General features: G+C 42.0%; 1 protein-coding gene across 3 annotated transcripts in view; it reads right to left on the bottom strand.

Annotated features, from left to right (window-relative positions):
* The window catches only part of TFDP2 (transcription factor Dp-2), a 171,420-nt gene extending 160,682 nt beyond the window's left edge, over positions 1-10,738 (bottom strand). For all 3 annotated transcript variants that reach the window (XM_033402781.2, XM_004278222.4, XM_033402783.2), the window contains exon 1: positions 10,600-10,738. The gene's annotated coding sequence lies outside the window, so the exon portion shown is untranslated. The remainder of the gene's footprint in view (positions 1-10,599) is intronic.
* Positions 10,739-12,092: the final 1,354 nt, after the last annotated feature.

Raw genomic sequence — 12,092 nt, 5'->3', positions numbered from 1 at the left:
AACCAGTCACTATAACAGATTCACACAGTCATAATCAGGATTTAACCAATTAACTGAAATACAGCTGAAATGAAGATATCACAACATTATACAGAAATGGTCTATTTTTAAATTATAGTAAACAGTGATGCTAGAGAAAGGATGATCAATCAAAAACGGTGGCTAATTTTCAAATCACTTACTTATATTAGGATCAATTCACAATGCTCTAGGAAAAACAGAAACTATACTGGAAAGACTCAACTAAGAAGACCCTATAAAGATGTCTGGGTTCTTGCATTAATGTTGAAGGTCTATTTTATTTTATTATTATTTTTGCAAAACTTTTATTTATTTATTTATTTATTTATTTATGTAGCTGGGTGATCAGAGTGACTTTTTTTTTTTTTTGCGGTACGCGGGCCTCTCACTGCTGCGGCCTCTCCCGTTGAGGAGCACACGCTCCAGACGCGCAGGCTCAGCGGCCATGGCTCACGGGCGCAGCCGCTCCGCGGCATGTGGGATCTTCCCGGACCAGTGCACGAACCTGTCTCCCCTGCATCGGCAGGCGGACCCTCAACCACTGCGCCACAAGGGAAGCCCAACTTTTTTTTTTTAACATAAGTATAGGTAATTTACAAGATTGTGCTAATATCTGCTGTACAGCCAAATACGGAAGAAAAGGCCTAAACATTTCAGTGACGTAATATAGTGGAGTGGCTAGCACTACAGTCAGACAGATTCATGTTTGAGCCCCAGCTCTGCCATCACTCTTTCTAATCCCAGTAAAACAATTTATGTCCTCACCTATAAAATGAAAAACAATTAAACCTATCTCACACACTGCTGGGCAGGACTACATGAGGTCCTCATCACATTGTCAGTGTTCGCAAAGTAAGCCATTGAAATTCATAATGAATACAAAGCTTTCAGATTTTGGATCTTTATTTTCTCACTTAATCCTAGAAAATATGTTGTGGTCTTTTACATTTTGTAGGTTATGAAAGAACAGCCTTGTAAATAGGATTTCACTTTTTTCAATGAGCTGCTTATATTAGAATCTCTTATTTTCTTTACTTACTATGATCTTTCTCATTTCACTTGAAATTACTTTCTTTTATTGGGAAGAAGGGTTTTGTAGGTAGTGACCCCTTTCTAAAAAGTCTTTTCCTTAGCATTAGTTTCACATGCTTTTGCTTAGTATTTCAGTTTCTTCAAATTTATTCCTATTTTATGTCGCTTATATCAAGAGAAGAAATTCAATTGTCTTGAACATTTCCCCCAGAGTGTAACTTCAATTAGCCTATGAAATTAATAACTCGGAACAGATCTTAGAGTTATAGTATCTAATAGTCCAGATTATCCCAAGAATACTGCTGGATCTGATATAATAACAATAAAAGAAAATAATTTGACTTGGGAAGAAGGAATATTTTAAGTTCTTTCAGAAAGAGCTCATTTATAAGAAATATTTAGCTACTTTTACACTGTAATTAACTAGTTTACTAATTAATTAAGTTAGCAAGTATTTGCTCAAATGTTAAGGTCAATGGAAGAAGTTACGGCGTTTATCACAAAGATTTTCAGTGTATGTTTCTCAGAATGTCTCCACAGGTAATATATTCTGTTACCTTTGAACACTGATGTGTTCAACTCAAAAATACATAATCACGGGGCTTTCCTGGTGGCGCAGTGGTTAAGAATCTGCCTGCCAATACAGGGGACATGGGTTCGAGCCCAGGAAGATCCCACATGCCGCGGAGCAACTAAGCCCGTGCACCACAACTACTGAGCCTGTGCTCTAGAGCCCACGAGCTACAACCACTGAAATCTGCGCACCTAGAGCCCGTGCTCCACAACAAGAGAAGCCACCGCAATAAGCAGCCCATGTACCGCAATGCAGGGGACACAGGTTCGAGCCCTGGTCCGGGAGGATCCCACATGCCGCGGAGCAACTAAGCCTGTGCGCCACAACTACTGAGCCCGTGCACCACAACTACTGAAGCCCGCGCGCCTAGAGCCTGTGCTCCTCAACAAGAGAAGCCACTGCAATGAGAAGCATGTACAGAAGTTGTTAAGAGAGGAAATCCTAAGAGCTGTCATCACAAGGAGAACAATATTTTTCTGGTTCTTTAGTTTTGTATCTGTATGAGATGATGGATATTCACTAGGCTTATTGTGATAATCCCTTCACGATGTATGTAGACAAATCATCATGCTGTCCACCGAAACTTCTGCAGTGCTTTTGACAGCTATATCTCAATAAAACTGGAAGAAAAAGAACATATGCAACTAACAAATAGCAGTCAATAAAATCATTTCTAGGCTAAAGAAAGTTTGGAAAAACTGTTATATAAATGATTCTGCACTAATTGATACATTTTAAGCTACAAAGTCTTTACAAGTAGGAATATTTTGTGAGCATAGTGATTATGTTTTTTTTTTTTAATTTATTTATTTTTGCCTGCGTTGGGTCTTTGTTGCTGCGCGTGGGCTTTCTCTAGTTGTGGTGAGCAGGGGCTACTCTTCATTGTGGTGCGCAGGCTTCTCACTGCGGTGGCTTCTCTTGTTGCGGAGCACGGGCTCTAGGTGCGCAGTCTTCAGTAGTTGTGGCACACGGGCTCAGGAGTTGTGGCTCGCTGGCTCTAGAGAGCAGGCTTCAGTAGCTGTGGCACACGGGCTTAGCTGCTCAGTGGCATGTGGGATCTTCCCAGCCCAGGGATCGAACCCGTGTCCCCTGCATTGGCAGGCGGACTCTTAACCACTGTGCCACCAGGGAAGTCCCAGAACGGAGTCGTAACCACTGGATCGCCAGGCAGGTCCCACAAACTCATTGTTTAACAACAACATACTTGGTTCTTTTCAAAATAAAACGGAATCTGTTACATAAACTTATTATGCTTTTGAGTATTAAAGAAAAAAAAAAGAAAGATTTCTCTTTTCCAAATACTTTCCCCTATTCTATCTTTCCCTGCACTTAGAATTCTTCAAGGGCTGAGGCCATGTCATGCTCTTCTGTCAGTTCAGTGGCTCACACAGTGCCTGTAAGATAGTAAGCGCTCCGTATCTGTCAGCTGAGTGACTCACACACAGACCAGCTGCTGAGGAATCACCACTGCTCCATGCCTACTATCTGGCTGATGGTTCATATCATCTCTAAGAATAAGTAAGGTAAAAAATAAAGAGGGCGGGGGAGGCTTGAATTTAAAAGGCTAGTAAACAGAATAAGGGAGTTGGAAAGTAGTCAAAAATTAAAATCTTATTAGATCATTAAACATTTTTCCAGTGGGGAAGAAAATACTTTAAAGAAATACATGCATTTTAAAAACAGGGACTTCCCTGGTGGCGCAGTGGTTAAGAATCCGCCTGCCGATCCAGGGGACTCGGGTTCGAGCCCTGGTCCAGGAAGATCCCGCATGCGGAGCAACTAAGCCCGTGCGCCACAACTACTGAGCCTGTGTTCTAGAGCCCGCGAGCCACAACTACTGAGCCCACGTGCCACAACAACTGAAGCCCGCGTGCCTAGAGCCCGTGCTCCACAACAAGAGGAGCCACCGCAATGAGAAGCCCGCGCACTGCAACGAAAAGTGACCCCCCCACTCGCCACAACTAGAGAAAGCCCACGCACGGCAACAAAGACCCACGCAGCCAAAAGCTAATTAATTAATTTAAGGAAAAAACATGAAGGACGTCTCTAGTGGTCCAGTGGTTAAGACTCCACTTTTCCACTGCAGAGGGCACGGGTCTGGGAGCTAAGATCCTGCATGCTGAGCAGTCCAGCAAAAAAACAAAACAAAACAAAAAAGATGATTCTGGCTGCAATGCTTAAGGACTGGAGACAGAAAAAGATCAAAGAAGGAAGGTCAAAAGGAAGCTATTATTGTAGAGAAAAGGAATGGAGGCCCAGACTATGGTAACAACAGTAGGAATGGCAAGAAACGGACATGGATTACCTTTTTGCTTCAGGTATCTCTGTCAAGAAAAATTCTCTTCCGATTGGATGGGGTTAAACGAGCATCGGTGTCTTGCACAAAATGTGCATTTAATAAATTTAATCAATGAATTAATGGAAACCAAAGCTCAATATAGATGAGAAGATTCTAAAGAGAGTTCCTAACTGCTCTAAGGAAACCTTCAACAAGGTGTATCACTCCCGATGAAATGTCCATGCAGCTGCTAGGGAAAGGGGATCCTGCCAACTACTGATCACCGAAGTTAAATGTAACTCTAGACAAGATTTTAGAGCCATTACTGAGAGAAGTCTATGAACACAGAAAAAGCAATAACCAACCTATGCTTCTGGAAATCAGTGTAGTTTCATTAAGGATGAGTAATGACAGATTAATGCTCTTTTTTTTTTGACAGTTATTAAACAGATAGGATTTTTTTAATGAAGTATATATAAAGTTACCTGGGTTTTAGGAAGGCAATTGTTAAAGTTCCTTATATTTTCCTTGTGAAAACCTAAAACTATTTGAGGTAGATAATGATAAATTAGCTGGATTTCTAATTAGCTGAACAACTTGAATCAAAGAATTAACAGGTTTTTAAAAATCAGCATTATGAGGTCTCTAGCAGGGTAAGAGCTCTGCTCCTAGGCCCATCTAGTCAACATTTTAATAATATTTGCATGAAGGCTATGTCAGCATTATCAAAACTACAGTTTATCAAATCTATGGATAAACAAATAAACTTTTTTATTGAATGACCAAATCAAGACTTTTTCTTTTTTTAGAGTCAACATACTGGAACCAATCTGACAAGATAAAATTTAATCGGGATAAATATGAAGTCCTACCAAAAAATATTCTATTAAAGAACTGGGAGAGCATGGACAAAACAACTCAAGAATGTTAGGTGACTACAAAATCAATAATGGGTAATGCACATAGCACTTAAATGCCAGGGACTGTTCTAAATGCTTTACATATATGCATTCATTTATTCCTTAGAAGAACCCTATCAGATAGGTACTATGATAAACCCCATTTTACAGATGAGAAAACTGAGGCCCCAAAATGTTTACATAATTTACTCAAGGTCACCCAGCTGATAAACTGTAGAACCAGGATTTAAACCCAGGCAGGCTAGCCCCAGAGTTCGCCTTCTTGACAGGACATGATTGTAAATTAACAGTGCCACATGACTGCCAAAGAAGCAAGTCTACCCTTCATCTTAAATCAGAGAGGTAACTTACGGTCTTCTCTACTGGTTAATATCTAATTATGGGTACTACACTTTTAAGAAGAATATGGATGAACTGACACAAACCCACAAATGAGCCATAAGTAATTTGAGGAGGTGCAAATCAAAACAACAAAATCATTAGAGGAGGTTAAAGACTGAGAATATTTTGTCTAGAAAAGAAACGAATCAGGAGAGTATAGGAAGTATCTTCAAATATTTGAAAACCCACTACAGAGGGGACAGAACTAAAACCAGTGAAGATATAACTTCTAGTTCAGTAAAAGAAATAATTTTATAAAAATTAGAGTTGTCCAAATATCTTTGCCTCAGAAACTATGAATCCTCTCTCCAGAAAAATATACAAATGCACATAAAATTTCCAAGGGTTCACAAATCTACTTTTAATGTATTCATGCCCCATCCTTAGAATCATTTATCCTAAATTAAAACAGAAAAGATTCAAGTATGAAGAGGCAAATATATTTAATAATCTTTAAAACTGATTACAGCTTAAAACTTTATGATCTAAAAAGCACTGAACTTCATGCTTTCTAGTTTCCTCTAAGACACATTAAGATACATGTTACAATAAGAGCTTAAAATATGATGACAGGTTCAGAAAAAAAGTGAAATCAAGTTTGCCAAGCGACAATGTAAACTGACTATAAGTAAGTTCTGACTGTAAGAAATAATGGCTTACTATTTCATCTTTAAAAGAAACATACCTAATTTTAAAGATTAAAAGATGAGGTGCTAATATACTACTCAATAACTAATATTTAATGCCCAAATTAGAAAGTTTCCCCCTCTGCCTTTAAGACTTCATCTTAAACTCTCCCTTCTCATCTTTTAGTCCCGATTAATTGTTAAGGTTGACAAACTAAGAAACAATGGACTAGAAGTCAGAATACTAGGTTCTACTTCACTATTTTTGTCATGAATTTAATTTTGGCTTAGTCTGTTTCCTCACCACATTCTACGAACTTTCATATACCTAAATAGCCTTTAAAAATGGTGAAGTCCATATTAACAAATTGAAGGAGAAAAACCATATGATCATCTCAATAGATGCAGAGAAAGCTTTGGACAAAATTCAACATCCATTTATGATAAAAACCCTGCAGAAAGTAGGCATAGAGGGAACTTTCCTCAACATAATAAAGGCCATATATGACAAACCCACAGCCAGCATCATTCTCAATGGTGAAAAACTGAAACCATTTCCTCTAAGATCAGGAACAAGACAAGGTTGCCTATTCTCACCGCTATTATTCAACATAGTTTTGGAAGCTTTAGCCACAGCAATCAGAGAAGAAAAAGAAATAAAAGGAATCCAAATTGGAAAAGAAGAAGTAAAGCTGTCACTGTTTGCAGATGACATGATACTATACACAGAGAATCCTAAAGATGCCACCAGAAAACTACTAGAGCTAATCAATGAATTTGGTAAAGTAGCAGGATACAAAATTAATGCACGGAAATCTCCGGCATTCCTATACACTAATGATGAAAAATCTGAAAGTGAAATTAAGAAAACACTCCCATTTACCACTGCACCAAAAAGAATAAAATATCTAGGAATAAACCTACCTAAGGAAAAAAAAGACCTGTATGCAGAAAATTATAAGACACTGATGAAAGAAATTAAAGATGATACAAATCGATGGAGAGATATACCATGTTCTTGGATTGGAAGAATCAACATTGTGAAAATGACTCTACTACCCAAAGCAATCTACAGATTTAATGCAATCCCTATCAAACTACCACTGGCATTTTTCACAGAACTAGAATAAAAATTTTCAGAATTTATATGGAAACACAAAAGACCCCGAATAGCCAAAGCAGTCTTGAGAACGAAAAATGGAGTTGGAGGAATCAGGCTCCCTGACTTCAGACTATACTACAAAGCTACAGTAATCAAGACAGTATGGTACTGGCACAAAAAAGTTGGGATTTCACCAACGCGGCTCCCCAGCCGCCTCCGGGGCAGGCTACATAGATCAATGGAACAGGATAGAAAGCCCAGAGATAAACCCACGCACATATGGTCACCTTACCTTTGATAAAGGGGGCAAGAACATACAGTGGAGAAAAGACAGCCTCTTCAATAAGTAGTGCTGGGAAAACTGGACAGGTACATGTAAAAGTATGAAATTAGAACACTCCCTAACACCATACACAAAAATAAACTCAAAATGGATTAAAGACCTAAATGTAAGGCCAGACACTATCAAACTCTTAGAGGAAAACATAGGCAGAACACTCTATGACATAAATCACAGCAAGATCCTTTTTGACCCACCTCCTAGAGAAATGGAAATAAAACCAAAAATAAACAAATGGGATCTAATGAAACTTAAAAGCTTTTGCACAGCAAAGGAAACCATAAACAAGACCAAAAGACAACCCTCAGAATGGGAGAAAATATTTGCAAACGAAGCAACTGACAAAGGATTAATCTCCAAAATTTACAAGCAGCTCATGCAGCTCAATATCAAAAAAACGAACAAACCAATCCAAAAATGGGCAGAGACCTAAATAGACATTTCTCCAAAGAAGATATACAGATTGCCAACAAACACATGAAAGAATGCTCAACATCATTAATCATTAGAGAAATGCAAATCAAAACTACAATGAGAAATCATCTCACACCAGTCAGAATGGCCAACATCAAAAAATCTAGAAACAATAAATGCTGGAGAGGGTGTGGAGAAAAGGGAACCCTCTTGCACTGTTGGTGGGAATGTAAATTGATACAGTCACTGTGGAGAACAGTATGGAGGTTCCTTAAAAAACTACAAATAGAACTACCATATGACCCAGCAATCCCACTACTGGGCATATACCCTGAGAAAACCAAAATTCAAAAAGAGTCATGTACCAAAATGTTCACTGCAGCTCTATTTACAATAGCCAGGACATGGAAGCAACCTAAGTGTCCATCATCAGATGAATGGATAAAGATGATGTGGCACATATATACAATGGAATATTACTCAGCCATAAAAAGAAACAAAATTGAGTTATTTGTAGTGAGGTGGATGGACCTAGAGTCTGTCATACAGAGTGAAGTCAGAATGAGAAAAAGAAATACCGTATGCTAACACATATATATGGAATCCAAGAAAAAAAAAAGATCATAAAGAACCTAGGGGCAAGACAGGAATAAAGACACAGACCTACTAGAGAATGGACTTGAGGATATGGGGAGAGGGAAGGGTAAGCTGTGACAAAGTGAAAGCGTGGCATGGACATATATATACTACCAAACGTAAAATAGATGGCTAGTGGGAAGCAGCCACATAGCACAGGGAGATCAGCTCTTTGTGACCACCTAGAGGGGTGAGAGGGAGGGAGACACAAGAGGGAAGAGATATGGGAACATATGTATATGTATAACTGATTCACTTTGTTATAAAGCAGAAACTAACACACCATTGTAAAGCAATTATACTCCAATAAAGATGTTAAAAATAAATAAAAAAAAATGGTGAAGTGCAACGTAAATATATGACTCATGCATTATGCATAAAACATAAAATATCAATAGCAAGAAAACAAAGCCTGTCTTTCTACAATGCTAAAAAAAAAAAGCAAATGTATATTCACATTTCAATTCCTAATTACAAAAAGGAATCTTTGAATCCTTCAGGTTGTTTTAATGTATAATTTCCATCCACAAATGCTTTCCACATTAAGGATAAACATATCTGTGCACCCAATTTCAAGTTGTATTGAGGGGACATAGCTCACAGTTAAGAATTTGGGGTGCAAGGGAAAAACCTGAAGGTGCCAGTCGGAGGACACATTTCCAAGAGTTGGGGGAAAAAGTACATGATCACAAAATGGTAACGTGAAGTATTAAACGCTTGAAACTTCTGTTTTCCCTCTTAATTAAACAACTAGACATAAAGAGAACTCCAAAATAAGAGTTTAATGAGTCTCGGGCCTTTATTAAATATAAGCACCACATTGCTGAAACTGCAACTGTACTGCCAGAACAGGGCTACAGACACCATGTCTGCCATGAGACTAGACTCTAGTTCCAGGCACAAGATGTTCTAATAAATAACAAATGCATCAAGAGCCAGCACAGAAGTGTGACAGAATCCGGGGTCTAGGCATTTGATTTTTCTCCGGGTGCTGCTTGAGAATGGACACTGCCATTCAAGATTTATTACAGTAACAGGATAGTGATAAAGCTTTAGCTAAATTATAGGCCAACCAATGAAATGGAAAAGCAACATGCAATATCAGATCAACTAAATTATTTTCTGTATAATTTTGTACAGAGGTAGGGTCATGATTACACCGTACAGAGGACAGATGAATAACCTCGACTATACCTATTAGGTGAAGATGATTTCAAGCCATTAAGAGAAAAGTGGCCCAGAAAAAAATTAGGCTATAGAAATCAAATGAAAAAACACAACACTAAGATTTGGGGGAGAAAGGGGAAGGAAGGGAATGAGCTACTGACTTACTAAAAAGAGAGCAAAGAAGTGGGACAGGGAGTCTGAGCCCTCAGAGCCAGAATGAGGAAAAGTATTCAAAGCCTCAAAGGGAGCTTCAGCAGTGAATACGGAAAGGGATGAGCCTGTTAACCATTTCAACGGAAAAAGAGAAACAATACGGGGAAGTTTTCTAAACCATCATTCACGGGGGTCAGTTAAATGCCTAACTCAAGCAGGGCAGGGCAATTAATAGGAGGTGAGCTTTGTTCCAAATGGTGACACCGATTAGTCCGTTTCCTCCTGGCAACACCCTCAATAGGTGGATACTATTTTACAGATGAAGAAACTGAGACCACACAACGCCAGGTAACAGAGACTGGTACCAGAGACGGAGCACTCATCCCCTTAGTTGCACTGTCTCCCTGCAAGAGCCTATAAAAATCTTTACCCTTTTCTGTGGAGAGAGACTTTGGCTCTCCGGAATTTCTCAAAGGAGTCTGGGCCCCAAAAGTGACCCTCTACGTGAGAGAAAAGTTCCCTTATAGAGGCTACGAGGCTCTTCCAAGCGCACGAGGCTTTAGAACTCTGAAATACACCTGGTAGAGATGGAAAACCAGACACAGAAGCCATGCTTCTCCCCTGAAGATACCGAGAAAGTAGAAAGCAGCCCTTCCTCTCTTCCACGAGGCGTGACTCAGGGACGGTGCCTCCCCCAATTTGCTCTGTGTGTCTGTGTGTGGCTGGGGGGCGGGGGGGGACCGGGGGGGGGAGGGGCGGTCTCCGGTTTCCGACTCTCTTCCCCAGACATTCAAGGGTTACTCGGCCAGGCCTGGAAGAATGCGTGGGAATAAACAGATGGGACTCGGGGTGACAAGGGGACCCGGAGGCGCAGGGAGGGAAACTGGCCAGGAACACGCCGGGCCGGGTCCAGAGGCCCTCGGCACGGAGCCCGCGCCCGCACCCTGAACCTTACCGCCGCTTGGCTGCAGAAAACGAGGCGACCGCCCAGGGCTGTTCTTCGAGCCTGGGGCACGTCTTCGGGCGCCGCCGCTCCAGTGGCGCCCGCGGCTGGCGGCGGCCGGGTCCCGGCCGACTCGCACGCCGGGCAGGCTGGCGATCCGCGGCCTGCCCAGTCGAGGCCCTGGAGTTCGAGGCCCCGGGACGCCGACCGCGCGCGCGCCCCTGAGCCTGCCCAAAGAGGAAGGGTCAGGGCGCGCCCGCGTACCGAGCAGCGGCGGCGGCTGCAGCCGAGACCGCTGGCAGCTTCGTCCGCCCTCGCCCGGCCAAGCCACTGCCCCGCTTCCCCCGCGCGAGCTTTGGCGGCGGAGCAGCACGGTGAGCGCCGATTGGCCCTCGGGATGAATGTCTACGGCACCTCTTCCCACGGATTGGCCAGGCCTGCGGTGCGTGCGAGGAGTAAACAAACCCCGCCCCGAGGCTTCCCAAAGAGAGGAGGGGGCCGCGAGGTGTAGCAGCGGGGCGTCAGGCACTGTGCCGGGTCCCTGGGTTGTCCACTGGAGGTTCTCAGTGGGTCCCCCGCAGGGATCTCGCCAACGCGGCTCCCCAGCCGCCTCCGGGGCAGGCTACAGGCCTGAGGCCTAAAATTTATAGACACACCCTTCCCCGCCCCTTCCCCCGGCTTGGGTGGGAATCTCGACTTTTCCATCCACCCCCATCCCCCCGGGCCCAAGCAGGAAAACCCCCATCTCTCTTAGAAAAGGAGGAACTAGGTCATCCCTAGTTCCCAAGCACAACTCCGTCCCCAGTCACTTGATGGGTCACCTCCGGGGCAGCAGCATGGAGGGGCATGGGGACGAGTGATTGAGGCCACGTGTGGGGACGAGTGTGCGGTAAATTATTCAGACAGGGGTTAGAGACCGCTGGGCATGTGGCTTCTTCAGTACACAGGCAAGTAAGATCCAAACCGGGCCAGGTCACCATGTCACGTGGAAGCTGAAGAGGAAATCGCAGCTCCCACCCCCCACATACCTGTCCATTTAGTTCAATATTAATACATTTTGTGCCTATCTGAAAACCATGTGTGAGCTTACATTTTAGTGGGGTGGGAAGGACAATATGCAAAAGAAATAAGCAAAATATAAGCTATGTTACATGCTGGGACATGCTTTGGGGAAAATATGTAGCAGAGAAGGTGTTTGAGGGATGGCTTGACTTAAATAGAGTGCTCAGTGAAGGCAGCAGGAAAGGCGCCATTTAAATAAATGCCTAAAGGAACTGGGGGAGGTGAGAAAGCACCTTTGGACCTTTCTCTGGGGTGGAGTGGAGAGATAATTTCTGCATAATTGTACGTAGATAAAGTCCTAGGTGGTCAAGAATGCTGAATGCAGTCTCCTTGGACTCATTCTAAAATGCAAAAGCCCCAATGGAGTCATTACCTTGCATTTTGCAATAACAAATCAATAAGATTTATTTAGTTTCCACAGAAATTGTGTGGTTTCAACTTAA

Source organism: Orcinus orca, chromosome 5, assembly GCF_937001465.1.
Source record: "Orcinus orca chromosome 5, mOrcOrc1.1, whole genome shotgun sequence".
Lineage (NCBI taxonomy): Eukaryota > Metazoa > Chordata > Mammalia > Artiodactyla > Delphinidae > Orcinus > Orcinus orca.
This window is presented reverse-complemented; position numbering and strand designations above follow the sequence as displayed.